The sequence below is a fragment of the Dromiciops gliroides genome, chromosome 1, assembly GCF_019393635.1.
Source record: "Dromiciops gliroides isolate mDroGli1 chromosome 1, mDroGli1.pri, whole genome shotgun sequence".
Lineage (NCBI taxonomy): Eukaryota > Metazoa > Chordata > Mammalia > Microbiotheria > Microbiotheriidae > Dromiciops > Dromiciops gliroides.
Genome location: NC_057861.1, coordinates 632,580,558 through 632,596,249, shown reverse-complemented (window position 1 = coordinate 632,596,249; position 15,692 = coordinate 632,580,558). Strand labels below are relative to the sequence as shown.

Below are 15,692 nucleotides of genomic sequence, written 5' to 3'. Positions count from 1 at the left end.
CCTTCGGGAGGCCGGGGTCCTTTTAAATTCGTGACGGACACAGGAGCTCGACTTCCCCCAGCAGTGTGACAGTACTATGAAACAAGCTTGGGTTAGGAGTTAAAGAAAAACCAGAGGGAGCAGCAATCAAGGTAACTCCAGGGTCTGAGATCTCCGGAGGTTCCTCAAGGTAGTCCACTGGTCCGGTCGCATCAGGGACTTTGGAAACCACCGCAAGTCTCCGCCCCGCGCCCGCCCCGTGCCTGCCCCGCCCGCGGAGTTCCTGTGACCGAGCCACAGCAGCCCGGGAGGGGTCAAGGGCGTCGAATCTAGCGAGGCGGCGGGACCGGTCACGTGCGCGCGCGCGCACACAGGTGCACCGGTCACGTGACGCGCGGAGGGGCCGGCGCTGGCTGGCTGAGCTGCTGCGGCGGCTTTTGCGGGCGGCTTTCCCGGCCCCCACTCCCCCTCCCTTGCCATGTCGACTCCGCCGCTGTAAGGAGTCTGGGACGCTGCCCTGCCGACAGGTGCTGGGAGGCCTGAGCCGAGGGGACGAGGGTCAAGCCTTCTGAGGCCGCAGGCAGAGTGGAGAGCTGAGGGGCCTGGTGAGTGCTGCTGATCGCCGCTCCCCGTAGCTACCCCCAATTCCCAAGGGGGCTCCCTAGCTACTTCCCTTCCCCGGTCCCTCCCTTCTGCATCCCTGCAGCCATACATCCACCCATCCATCTCGCAGCCAGAACTCCCGGCCATCCAGCGCCCTCATCCCCAGAAGCAGCCGCGCTCCAGGGACAGCTCCTCTGTCACCGCCTTCTTCCTCTTGCTTCCTTCTCTTTCCTTCCCCTCTCCCAGCCATGCCCCTAGTGGGCTAGGAGAAGCCGCCGCCACCTCCACCCTCTTCCCCCGCAGATTCCCCCTTTAGGTCCCGCCGCTGCACCCCACCCTCACCCCGCCCCCACCAGCCGCACCCCATGGCTGGGTGTCCCTTCAGAATAACCGCGGTCTTATCACCCCAGTTCTTTACCTCAAGCTAGCTTTGCACTGAAAAACTTCTTTCTTGAATACGGAATTGATGTGAAATGTTGGACTGGGCAGATTTGGAAATTAGCTTCCAAAGTAATGCCATCTAATATCCTCTGTACTAAGGCTAAGACGGCCTGAGGGCCTGTGGGAGTTCTGAACACCTTTCGAGTTGGTTCGAGCATTTTTCCCCCCTCAACTCCTTGCAGTTTGGCTGCTACCAATCCCACCCCCACCATGATACTGAAACTGCTTTCTCAAAGGTGATTCACCAGATCTAGTGACTGTTTTCAAACCCGGATTCTCTTTGGCTCTTTAGCATTTGACATTTTGGACCACCTCCCTCTTTCTGGATATAGTCTTCTCTCTTGGCTTTCTTCCTGCTTCTCTAACCATTTTTTTCTCTCTGGCACCTTCCCTGGCACCTCGTCATTTTCACGACAAGTTAAGCTATACCAAGATGTTGTGCTTGGCTTTTCCTCCTCCTCCATCTCTTCCACCAACCCTCCTGGCTGGGCAATCACATTCACTCATTTCAGCCATTATCTCTATAGAGATGATCTCAAAACTATGCATCAGACTTGAATCTCTTTACCTATTCTGCCTGCCCTCCAGAATCAACAGATCCTAAAACAGACTACTTTCCTTTTCTGAAAAATGTGTGTTTGTTTTTTCCTGATTTGACTCATTCCCTCTTGTAAAAACCTTGATGTTAAATTTGATTAGATCCAAGAAATAAAGGAAGAAACCATTACCAAATTCTGTTGATTCTACCAGCACAGTATTGCTTGCATTGGTCCCTTCCTTTTTGTTTTGAAAGCCTCAAACAAACTAAACAGTTAAATATCTGGGCTTTTGCAATAGTCTTCTAGCAGGTTTCCTAAATTTTGTTCTCTTCTAGCTCCGCTGCATCCTATACAACATAGTTGAACTAATTTTTATATATAGTCTTGTCAGATTCCTCTCCTTAGAAACCAGGCAATGGCTTCTTATTGCTAGCTGAGAAAAATTCAGATTCCTTAATCTGGTGTTAAAAGCCATCCATAATAATAAGGATATCAGCTCACATTTACATAATGCTTTACAATTTACCAGTACCTTTCCCACCTTATCTCATATTTCTCACCTCAATATGTTTATCTGCCAGCCAAACTAAACTACTTGCTTGTTATCCACATACTCTATATACTTCTCTGCCTCTGTGCTTTGCTTAAGCTTTTCCTTAAGTTTGGAATACCATCCCCTTTACAGTCTCTAATTCTTATTCATGCCTGTAAATTTCTACTCATTCTCTTGGTATGGTACAGTTAAAAGAGCACTGACTCTGGTGTCAGAAAACCTGGGTTCAGATCATCCTTTAACCCTTATTTGTTGTAACCTTGGGGAAAATCACTTCATCTTCCTGGACTCCAGTTCTTCAATTGTAAAAAAAGAAAAAAAAGGGGGGGAGTGGACTAGAAGGCCTTTGAGATTACTTCCAGCTGTAGATCCATAATCTTGAAGGAGTCTTTGATATCCCTTTCACTTAGCACTTCATTTTTTTACTCTTGTATATTATATTGTACTAGTAATTTGTGACATACACCCATGTTCCATCATAGCAGGACCTATATCTTATCTAAATCTTGATCTCTTGGTGCCTAGCACAGTGCTCTGCGTATAAATAGATTGTTAATAAATATTTGTGTTGCAATTGAACAGTAGTATTCATTTTTAAAATTAATTTCATTGATCTTTTGTTTTTATATTACCTACAGTGTCCACTCTTTTTCCATCTCCCAGAGAGCCAGGCCTCATTTAAAAAAAAAAAAAGAATAATTTAAAAAGAAAGGAAATAGGGGCAGCTAGGTGGCTCAGTGGATAAAGCACTGGCCCTGGAGTCAGGGGGACCTGAGTTCAAATCTGGCCTCAGACACTTGACACTTACTAGCTGTGTGACCCTGGGCAAGTCACTTAACCCCAATTGCCTCACCAAAAAAAAAAAAAAAAAAAAAAGGAAATGGTTTGTCAAAACTATCACATTGAAATATTTCAACAATTGTAGTGTTCCACACCTAGAGTCCCACATCTCTGCAAATAAGGGAAGGAAATGCTTTCTCATATCTCTTCTTTGTGGCCAGTTTGGCCATTATAATTTCATAGCATTCAATTTCATTTGATTTGTTACTATTGTTCTTCCCATTTGTTTTGTTTTAGTCATTGGGCTCCAGAATCAACAGAATTTGGTTCTGTATACTTCATACTTCTTGTACTGTGTTTATCATATTTACTTCTACCAGCACAGTAATTTTCCATTATATTCACTTACCACAATTTGTTTAACCATTCCTCAATCAGTGAGTATCTACTACAAATTGGGAAGCTATTTATTTGTGTGTGTGTGGGGGGGGGTGTTTTATATGGGACTTTTTATCATTGACCTCCTTGGGTTATAGGCCTAGCAGTGGGATCTCTGAGTCAAAAGGTATGGACATTGGATTGACTTTTCTTATTTTAACGCCAAATTACTTTCCAGAATGGTTAGACCTACACCAACATTGTATTAGTGTGCTCATCTATCCATCTATCCACAACACCTCGGCGTTCTTTCCAGCTTTTATCATCTTTGGCAATGTGCAGGTATAAGGTGAAACCTCAGAGTTGTTTTGATTTGTACTTCTTTTATTAGTTATTTGGAAAATTCTTTTGTATGGTTTTTAATTGTTCACCATTTTTTGAGAACTGTTTGTTTATATCCTTTGACCCCCCAACATTATTTAACTTAAGATATTGTTGATGCGGCAAAATGTTCATTAAATGGTTTCTCTCAGCTCCCAGGAGAATATAATTTCCTTGAGAGCAGGAGCTGTTTAGTTTTTTGACTTCGTATCCCTAGTGCCAAGCACGATGCCTTACAGTTTAGTAGGTGTTTAGCAAATGAAATTAATTGGCAGCAGGGATCTGATCACCACTACTTACCCCAAAGTAGTGCCACATGAAAGAACTAAAAGAAATGTTTGGGTTGAATTCAGTGATTGCAATTTGCTTCAGTTGGGGAATATATTTTTAAAAAATAGCAAGTGGTTAGAATGTAGGCAACAAGAACCTTGCTTCTTTAATTTACTTATCTCATAATATTAAATGGAAGCAGTATGACCTGATCACATGTCCCAAGTGTCATACCACTATCTTGAGAAGAAAAAGTCAGTCTTTGAATGTGAAGATAGTTCAACTTCTAATTTAAAACTTTTTATTAGCTTTATATAACATTTAAGGCATACTGAGACTTTTGAATTTGTTCCCAACTGAGAAATCATTGGTAAGATTTCTGGGTTGGACTTTCTCTACTGCCTCATAGCATGTCCCTACAGTACAATTAGCCCCTCTGCCAAGTTAAGGTCCCTGAAGTCTTAACTCAGAGAGGACTCATTTTATTTATCACAGTATTTTAGTGTTTACTATGTTCAGTGCACTGTGCTAGGTAAACTGATAAGATATGTTCTCTATGTTAGAGGGAGAAGCTAATTTTGAGAAGAAAATAATGAATTTATTTTTTGTATGTTGAGTTCAAAGTGATGGCCGGCTGGTGGAAATATCTACTAAACAGTTGAGAACATTGGGGTCTTATGAATAACAAGTGTTAACTGAAACCTAACTGCAAATCCTTTGATAATTCAGCTGTTATAAAACAATGCCTTAGCAGTGAATTCTTGAAATTCAGGTTTATGAGCTTCAAATTTCAGAAGCTCTATAGACTGGGGGGAGAGGGAAAAGGAACTATATAACTAGAGAAGAGAGCAAAAACCAAAGAACTGTCTGTGAAAAGTGGATGAAGAGTAGGAAAGCTAAACAATCCTGAGACATATTCCATAGAGCCTAGATTTAAGACATCAAGTTCAAATCCTTTATTTCTACAGATGAGAAAACTGAATCCAAAGGCAAAATGACTTGCCAAGATCTCCATCATAGGTGGTATTTAAACACCGTTCCCCTGAATCCAAATCAACTGTTCTTTCCACTGTACCATGCTGCCTCCAATACCTTTGCATTTGCTTTATCAAAAACAACAAATCAATCTAACAAGCATTTTTATGCCCCTACCCTTGCCAGCCACTGTGCTAGACTGGGGATACAAAGTAAAAAAAAAAAAAGGAAACAAAGAAATAGCACTTAATTTCAAGTAGCTTACATCCTATTTGGGAAACAATATATACATATATAAGTATTGACAAAATAAATATATACAGAAAACAAGGCAATAAATAAAACCCACATGATGTGGAAAATTAGGGACACTAATGCACTGTTGGTAGAGTTGTGAACTGATCCAAACATTCTGGAGAGCAATTTGGAATTATGTCCAAACAGCTATAAAACCGTGCATACCATTTGACCCAACAATACCATTAGGTCTGTGCCCCAAAGAGATAAAAGAAAAAGGAAAATAACCTATACGTACACAAATATTTACAGCAGCTTTTTTGTGGTGGCCAAGAATTGGAAATTGAAGGGATGCCCATCAATTGGGAAATGGCTGAACAAGTTGTGGTATATGATTGTGATGGAATACTATTGTGCTCTAAGAAATGATGAGCTAGATGCTCTCAGAAAAACCCGGAAAGACTTACATGAATTGTTGCAAAATCAAATGATGAGAAATGATTTCAGAAAAACCAGGAAAGACTTAGATGAACTGATACAAAATTAAATGAGCAGAACCTGGAGAACATTGTACAAAATAACAGCAATATTGTAAGGATGATCAACTCTGAATAAATTAGTTTTTCTCCATAATTCAATGATCCAAGGCAATTACAAAGAAGTTATGATTTAAAATGCTATCTACTTCCAGAGAAAAAACTGATGGAATCTGAATGCAATTTGAAGCATACTTTTTAAAACTTTCTTTATTATTCTTGGCTGGGTTTTTTTGGTCTGTGTTTTCTTTTGAAACATAGCTAATATAGAAATATGTTTTACATGACTGCACATATGGGGTGAGAGGAGGGAAGGAGGGAGAGAATATGGAACTCAACATTTGAAAAAACTAAATGTTAAAACATTTTGTTTATGTGTAATTGAGAGAAAAATTAAGTTACAATTAATTGTGTTTAAAAAGCAACCCACATGTTCTTTGCCCATAAGGAGCTTTTGTACCCATAGGAGAGTTGATACACGTACACAAGTACTATATAAAGTACTGTGTTGTAATAAATGTCATATAAATGGTGAAAAACCAAAAAGCTGTAGGTATTTTGAGGAGAAGGTAGAGTGCTTCTTATTAAGGAAATAAGGCTCTAAAGTAGCATTTAAATTGGACTTATGGAATCTATAGAATAGAATGATCTAAATTGAACAGAATCTATTTAGATGCAACTGATGGTACAGTGCATAGAGTGGTGGGTTTGAAGTCTGGAAGACCTGAGTTCAAATTCAGCTTCGGACACTTAAGAGCCTTGTGACTCTGGGCAAGTCACTTAACCTACATTTGCCTCCGTTTCCTCAATTGTAAAATGGAGACAATAATACCACCTATCTTCTGATTTGTCATGAGGATCAAATGAGATAAGTTTTGCAAAAAGCACTTAACATGTTGGCTGGCACATAGTAGTTGCTATATAAATGTGTCTTCTTTTCCTTTCCTTTCTTATTCCCTACTGTAATAAAATAGGAAGGAAAGGAGTCCTGGGACTGGAGTTTAGTTAAGCTGGGTTTAAGCCCATCCTATTCTGATAATTACTTACTTTGTGATCCTAGGCAAGTCATTTAATGTCTGTGCCATAATCAATGCCCTAAGACTTACCTACTAAGCCTTATTTACTATAAGCCATATATGGCTTGTAATTGTTTTTAAGTCATATAGAGTTTCCTCCAATGCAGGAAATTTCTACAGTGGGGATTTTTTTCTTTTCTTTGTATTCCTAATGCTCAGCCTAGTGCCTGACACAGAGTTTAATAAATGTTGGCAACTAACTGATCATGCTGATGAAGTCATAGTTTCATTTGTATCATAGTCATATAGAATGTTAATACTGCCAAGAACCTTAGAGATCATCTAGTTCAAACCCCCAAATGACTTAATTTTTTTCATTATGATTGTAATGTCAAGACAAAAATAAACAAACATGCAAAATGAAGAGTAAAATATAAGTACTGACTTCCAGCCAAGATAGCTGTCTATAGGGAGGCAGGCAGCCCTACTCCAACTACAAGACATTAAAAATAACAGCAGACCAAATAATGACCAATAAATCTAACGAGAAATTACAGTAAATGGCCTGACAAAAGATTGAAAAATAGAAGAATATGTAAGATGTCTGATATTTTCGTTCTGAGGGTTAGAGACAAGGAAGAGAAGGGAGGATAAAAGGAATATACTGTTGTAGAAAGAAGGAAGGGAGTAGAATTTACTGTTTTGTCATAATTGAGATACATGAGAAAAAATATACAAACATCCAGGAAGGAGTGGGGGAATCTTTATTAGATAAATCTCATTCTTATATGAACCATAAAAAGGAGGGTTGAACGTACACAAAGGGGTTTGGTGTAGAACTATGGCATATTTAAGATAATATGCAGTCAACCCCAGGCTGGGGGAGGGGTGTTAAATAGTTGCAAGAAAAATGAACTTTCTGTTTTTGAAGGGGAAGATTCAAAGGGGAAAAAAAGAAAAGCAAAGAACTGGAAAGTAAGGGGATGCCCATAATATGGGGAATAGCTAAGCCAATTGTGTTACATGAATGTGATGGAATATTATTGTATCATAAGAAATTATGAAAGATAAAATTTCAGAGAAACCTGGAAAATAGGAAGTGCGAAGTGTACAGTGAAGTAAGTAGAGCCAGGAGAATATTTATACAGTGACAATATTGTAAAGAACACCTTTGGAAGACTAGAGAACTCTGATCAAAGCGATGAACAACCACCTTTCTAGAGTTAGACATCTTCTGAGGTGATAGACTCAGGGTGCAAAAAGAGACATAGATCTTTGGACGTGGCCACTGTATGGATTTCTTTTGCTTGACTATGCTCATCTGTTACAAGGGTTGTTTTTTTATCCTGTTGTTAATTTGAGAAGAAAGGATTGAATGATGGGGGGGGGGGGTTAGTGATAGTGATACCTCCCAAAAGAAGAAAGGGGGCTAACTGAAACATTTTTTACATTCATAAGAAAGCACAAACACAATAGTTTCTGAAGTATGGTGTTGAATTTATTAGATACCTTTTTTTTTTTTTAGTGAGGCAATTGGGGTTAAGTGACTTGCCCAGGGTCACACAGCTAGTAAGTGTGTGTTAAGTGTCTGAGGCCGGATTTGAACTCAGGTACTCCTGACTCCAGGGCCGGTGCTCTATCCACTGCACCACCTAGCTGCCCCGATACCTTTTTTAAAAGTAAGTAACTTAATATAGAGATTTACAGTTTCATGTACAGTTCTCTTTCTGTGTTTTCCTTTGGGTATAGAAATGCTGTTTTTTGTGTTGAGTTCAGAATTTAAAAAAATCAAATTAAAAACAAAACCCAAGCATTTAACAAAGAAGAACCAAATAAAATGGCAATTAACAATCTTTGTCTTTTTTCTAATCAGCCTGAAGTTCCATTACTTTGGGCTTTTCCCCCCTAATTGTAGCAAAAGGCAGTATGTATGTAGTTCTAGCTATACTGGCCTTGCTTCCTATATCTTCATGTAAATCTTCTATTATATGTCCTTATATTCTTTCATTTTTTTTGTTTCATGATACTCTAATATTCCATTTTATTAATATGTCATTTATTTGATAATTTTGTTATTGGACATAAATGTTGTCAGGTCTTTGCTATGTATAAGTAAAATAGCTATGAATATTTTATACTAATGTCTTTTTTTCCTCGAAACATTTTTATACATAGCATTGTAATGACTGGATCAAAAGGTATGATCAGGTTTTTTTGTCTTATTGTAATGTACTTAAAAATGTTTGCAACAGTCCCTTCCATCATTGATAGTTTTTTTCTATTTGCTTTTCTATTAGGTATAAGGTATTGTGATGTTGTCTTAATTTGTATTTCTCTCATTTTTAAAGAACTTGAGCAGCTTTTCATTCTAGTTGAATGTAAGCTCCTTGATGGCATGGACTATTTTTCATTTTATCATCATGTTCTCAATAATTGCAGTACCTTGTATTTAATACATGTTCATTGAAATTAATAAACTCTAGTGGCTTCTTATTCTGGGATCTAATGACTCCAGTCTACCTTTCTAAACTTACCATACATTACTCTTTTTGTACCTTACAGTCCAACCAAACTGGCCCTGATGTTTGTCATGTATGACATTCTATCCTTTGTCATTTCTGTACTTTTATACAGTCTGTAGCCTATGGCTAGAATACACTCCTTCCTCACTTATGCCTCTTAGAAGCCCTAGCTTCCTTCAGAATTCAGGTCAGATACCACCTCCTACATGATACCTTAATTGATCCCCTTCCCTCCACTGCTAGTGCTTATTTTACTCCAGATTACCTTGTATTTACTTTATATATGAGTTGTTAAATCTTTAAAATTTGTTTTGCTCTACAGTGTTGTAATCATTGTACACATTTTTCTTCTGGTGGTTCTTTTTTGGTACCTTTAATTCCCACAAGGATTCTCTGAATCCATCCACATTCCTCACAGTACATCATCATCACCATCACCTTCAGTAATTTGTTCAGCCATTCCCCAATTGATAGGCATTCCCTTGTTTTCTACATCTTTGCTTCAACAAAAGCTGCTGCCATAGTAATGGAGTATTATTGTACTATAAGAAATAATGAGTATGATCAATTTGGAAAAACCTGAGATTTATAGGAACCTATACAGATTGAAATGAGTAGACCCAGGAGAACAATTTACACAATGAGCACAATAGTGTAAAAGAAAACAGTTTTAAAAGACAGTAACAAATCATGACTTAACAAGCCTGAATCATGTTTCCCAACTCTTAGTAGAGAGATTATAAACAGAAGAGACCTATATTTACAAACACAGCCAAAGCATGGATTGATTTTGTGTGACTCTACCTATTGTTACAAAGGAGAACTTTTATTGGGGGGGGGGTTAAATAATTGAGGGAGAGTGATGGTGAAACAAAGAAAAGAAAAAGCATCAACCAGTCATTTTAAAAATAAACAAGAAAAAGTTAAGGGGTGCAGATAAGCAGGGCAATGTTGGTACTCCCATGTTAAATTTGACTTTTTTTTTTAAAGCAAGCTGAGTATAGTGGAGATTCATGTTTTCATATCAATTCCTTTTTATTTCTCTTCTTTGTATGGGAAATGTACATGTTTGTTGATGATTGTCAAGCTCACAATAAGAAAAGGAAAACATTCAAGAAAGGATTTTTAATACTTGAAAAAAGGTCTTAATTGCTCTGAAGAATGTTTTTTGATCAATATTCTTCAGTTGGTGAACGTGGAACATTGCATGTGTTGTCATTTTTTTGTCTTATTGATCAGTTTTGTTGTTGTTTTTACTTTTTTTTCTTTTTCCTTTGAAAAAGTTCTTTCTTTTAAGGTATGACTCTTGTTGAGGGGAGAAGAAGAAGGATACAGGGGAAATTTTAGTTTATGTAAAAGAAAAAAAATCAATAAAATTTATTTTTAAAAATAATGCCCTGAGGAAATAAAAGTGCTGCACAGCAGAGAGCAAAAGAAAACATCGAAGAAAACGTAGCTTTAAAAACAATGTGTAGTGTGACCCTGGGCAAGTCACTTAACCCCAATTGCCTCACTAAAACAAACAAAAAAAAAAACAATGTGTAGTATTTAATACTTTTTTTTTTCAAAAAAGTAAACAGTCTGAAGTGGAAATTCATGGTTTTATCTTGAATCCTCTCATTATATTGTGCTGTGTACATGAAAATGGTCCTTTTATTTTTTGTCTTTATGTTCAAAATGAATAAAACACCTCAACCTCTTGCTCCATTTTGAAGGCTAGACAGATTTTAGTAAATGATATTGAAAAGAATGGCACAAAGCAAAGTGCATTCTTGCTTTTACAGACTCTTATCATTTATAATATACACTGTTTTAAGCTGCATCTGTTGTTGGTGGTGGTGGTGGTTTTTGCTGCTTCACTGTCTTTTTAAAACATTTGGAGAAAATATGGGTTGGCAGGGAAACTGGTACTCGTACATAGGCACTTCACATTGAACCCATTGGAGCCTTGTGCCATCAAGCTATCTTTCAACAGTCTGTGCCTTACTAAATGGTCTTTAAGGGGGAATTTTAGGATGGAACAGAGATGCCGGGAAGGACAGCTATGGTGCCCGTACAGATATCCCAGTTAAGCTAATCCTTAAGTAGACAAAGGTGTTCATCTTTTTTTTTTTTTAGGGTATCAGTTGTTTGGGGATGCAGTTAGTGCATTGTCACCTGGTGGTGGGTGTAAGGCTGAGGAGTCACGTACCTTTATTTCCATGTCTCTTTGTTTCTTCTTTCCTAAGATTTACTGATTTCTGCCAGAGAGGAAGGTATTTGATTCCATTATCCCCCTCTATAAGGGATCTCCCGAAGCCTAGAACCTGTATCCCTGACAAAATCTTTAGGAAGGAAGCCTTTAGAAATCACCTGTATTCCTTCTGTAGTGCAAATTATTTTTTATATTCTGTAGTACAAAAGTATTTTTCTTTTTTATCATAAAAGTATTTTATTATTTTCTAGTTACATGTAAAGATAGTTTTCCACGTTTTTTTCATATGATTTTAGTTCCAAATTTTTCTCCCATCCTCCCTTCCCTCCCCCCTCCCCAAGACAGAAAACAATCTGATATAAGTTATATATGTACAATTCCATTAAACATATTTCTGCATTAGTCATATTGTGAAAGAAGAATCAGAACACAAAAGAAAAACCTCAAAGAAGAAAAAAACAGCCAAAAAGTTTAAACAGTATGGTTCAATCTGCATTCAGAATCCACAGTTCTTTTTTCTGGAGGTAGAGAACATTTTCTATCATGAGTTCTTTGAAATTGTTTTGGATCATTGCACTGCTGAGAAGAGCCAAGTCTATCACAGTTGATCATCACACAATGTTGCTGTTACTGTACAATGTTCTCCTGGTTCTGCTCATCTCACTCAGCATCAGTTCATGTAAGTCTTTCCAGGTTTCGCTGAAATCCTCCTGCTCATTGTTTCTTATAGCACAAGAGTATTCCATTACATTCATATACCACAACTTATTTAGCCATTCCCCAATTGATGGGCATTCCCTCGATTTCCAATTCTTTGCTACCACGAAGAGAGTTGCTATAAATATTTTTGTATATGTGGGTCCTTTTCCCTCTTCTATGATCTCTTTGGGATATAGACCTAGTAGTGGTATTACTGGGTCAAAGAGTATGAACAGTCCCATAGCCCTTTAGGCATAGTTCCAAATTGCTCTCCAGAATGGTTGGATCAGTTCACAGCTCCACCAACAATGCATATCCAATACAAAAGTATTTTTCTCCAGTAAATGAACTACCATATTATTTATCTCATTGGTATTTTTAGGTATTAGATTAACTAAAGTAGGGCACATAGTTTCTTGTTTTCAGATATAAAAGAAGGGTATAGTAAGGAGGATAGTCTAGAAGTTGTCTTTTAGCTTCACTGAGTAATCAGAGAGAAGTAGGTTTAAATTGCCTGCATTCCTCATAGTATCTAGTACAACATTCAGTCAACAAATATTTAAGCATCTCCTATGGTTTGCATAGGCATCATGGTCAAATTGCGGTTATGTTGCTTTACTCTGAATGAGAAAGACTGTGGGTTTCTCCCCTCAAAGGACAGGTTGCTGTGCACTGACCAGCTGAAATGGATAAAGGCATTTTGGGTCACCATAGATAGCTTACATTGAGCAGTACCATAGTTGCTTCTCATTTTGGTTTATTCAGCCATTTCTTACAGGTAAGATTATTCATTTTATTACTTTACTAAATTCCTTCCATCAGTTCAGTATCAGTTTAGTCCTTTATAGATATCTTAGGTGATTAAGTTCAATCAAAATTTTGTTACCAATAAAGAATATTGACACAACAAAATGTTCTTGTCACAGCCCCTGCCAAATTAAAGACCTAAAGCTATTGGTCTTGTCTTTTATTGTTCTCTCAGTCATGATGATAGTTTATATTTATATATAATTTAATAATACAACAAGTAAATTATATGAGCTACGTACTCTTCTCCCGAGTCCAGAAAGTTTAAATGATTTGCTCAAGGTCATACAGTTCTCTAGATCAATTAAACCTTTTCTTCAAAATACACAGTGATATGAATTCTCTATATAAAAATATATGATATAAATATAATCACTGGGGGCAGCTAGTGGCTCAGTGGATAAAGCACCGGCCCTGGATTCAGGAGTACCTGAGTTCAAATCCGGCCTCGGACACTTGACACTTACTAGCTGTGTGACCCTGGGCAAGTCACTTAACCCCCACTGCCCCGCAAAAAACAAAAAAACAAAAAATATATATATATATATATAATCACTTATGAACTTTAGAAGCCAAAGCATAGATAAATTAGATGCCCTTTTCACAGTCATAAAGTAGTGACAAGACTAGAATTTTTAGAACCCTCACCCACCCTTTGAAAATACCATTGTATGAATGACATTAAAGCAATATAGGTGTTTGTGAATTGAGCTGACCATTCTCACAGGTACTGTTATTTGAAGCAAAAGTATTATTTGGAGGGGCAGCTAGGTGGCGCAGTGGATAGAGTACTGGCCCTGGAGTCAGGAAGACCTGAGTTCAAATTCAGCCTCAGACACTTAACACTTACTAGGTGTGTGACCCTGGGCAAGTCGCTTAACCCCAGTTGCCTCACCAAAAAAAAAAAAAGAAAGTATTATTTGGAGAAATACTATACCCTACACCAATAGCTCTTAGGGGTGAGCAACAAATGGTATGTTCTAACTATTGACAATTTAACCACTTACTTTTAGAAAGTAAACAGTGAAAGTCTTCCTGAAGTGGACTTATTGTAATAATCAACATTTTAACAGTAAGCAAATGGACTTTTCAGTGCAAAATTCTTTCTCCTGTTCTTCCTACTCCCAAACAGAATGAAATGAGTCCTCTTTTTAGAGAGTTCTTAGAGTGGGCTCTCTTAAGAGAGCAGAGGGTAAGGTGGCCTCAGAAGTGGTAGTGAAATACCTAAGTGTTTGACTAGAGGTGAGTTAATCAGACTTGGACCTTTGACTTGGGGGACTCAGATTTCCAGAATCATTTTTGGATTCTGGCCATTATTGTTTCTGAGGACTCTTTGTACTGAAATGTCAAGTATTTTAAAGATTTCTAACTTCCTTTTCCTTGTGAGTATTTTCTTTTGCAATTCTAATACACTTTCTAACTTTTGTAATTCCTCTGGTTTCCTACTGCATATTTTCCTTGCTCTGAAAAAAAAATTAGAAGTATCTAATTGTACAAGTTATGCTGTTTACCAGAACTAGGCACATTGACCCCCAAAATAATAGAATTCTACTTTGAAATAGAAATTTTCATCCTACTCTATATTTTCTTTTACTTGTTATGGATTTAAAAAAAAATGTCCTGCCTCCATTTAACCAGCTTGGTCCTTTGAAGTATTCTTAAATTCCAGCCCTTCATAGTGTTAAGGACATTGTTTTCAAACTGTATTTTTTAGTATTACTGGAAGTGGTGAAGGTGAAGGTGTTTCAGTGATAAATTTTACAAAATAGCAGTCACTTGAGTTATAGCAATTATTCATCATTATTGGTTATCAAAAGTGGCACTGGCTACACAGAAAATATATTACTTAGAACCAAAATTTTATTTTGGTCTTAAATGAAATCCCAGAAAACAGATAATGTCACTTGATAGTAACTTGACATTCTTTGACAAAACTGCTGACTTTTTGAAAAGTCTTCTGGGGAAGGAAACCACCACAAGCTTGTTTTGTTTATAGCAATTTAAACACAATAGTTGGATATTCAAGTTTCAATTTAAAGAGCTCTGTTTTAGAGGATTATGGACATAACTGAGCACATTAATAATAATAATAATAATAATAACAACAATAATGATGATGATGATGCCTTTAGTCATATGCCACCAAGCTTTTTGCAGGTTCTTCATCTAGTAAGAGTCCAGGTTTTTTTTGGGGGGGGGGTTGTGTGTTTTTTTTAGTGAGGCAATTGGGGTTAAGTGACTCGCCCAGGGTCACACAGCCAGTAAGTGTTAAGTGTCTGAGACCGGATTTGAACTCAGGTACTCCTGACTCCGGGGCCGGTGCTCTATCCATTGCACCATCTAGCTGCCCCAGTTTTTTTTAATATTGATCAATGAAATGAGGTAAAATCTTGTCAAGCTCAATCTCTGAACTCCTAACTTGAGTTAAAGCTTCAGCACTAAATTGTGTAGAGCACAGGGTCATCATATTGATGAGGCTTCATAAATGGTTTCTTTCTACCTCTAAAATTTTATGGGGAATAGACTTAGCTCCTTCAGTAGGTACTATCTTTTGCCTTTCTTTGTTACCCTAGTGCTTAGCACAGTGCTTGGCATATAGTGTGGACTTAATCATTGTTTATTGATAAACTGACAATAGTAGCAGAACTGAACACTTTTTCAGTCAGTTTCTTCATTTTTATAAGGAATAAAGAATCTTTGGATCAGAGATCTTTTATGGAAAACTTGTATACCTCTTCTCTTCCCATACCACTTTGGTTATTAAACAACTGTTGCTTAGCAC

General features: G+C 37.6%; 1 protein-coding gene across 3 annotated transcripts in view; it reads left to right on the top strand.

Moving 5' to 3' along the window:
* Positions 1-364: 364 nt before the first annotated feature.
* Positions 365-15,692, top strand: part of LOC122755822 (phospholipid-transporting ATPase ABCA3-like) — a 111,639-nt gene continuing 96,311 nt past the window's right edge. For all 3 annotated transcript variants that reach the window (XM_044004685.1, XM_044004702.1, XM_044004694.1), the window contains exon 1: positions 365-584. The gene's annotated coding sequence lies outside the window, so the exon portion shown is untranslated. The remainder of the gene's footprint in view (positions 585-15,692) is intronic.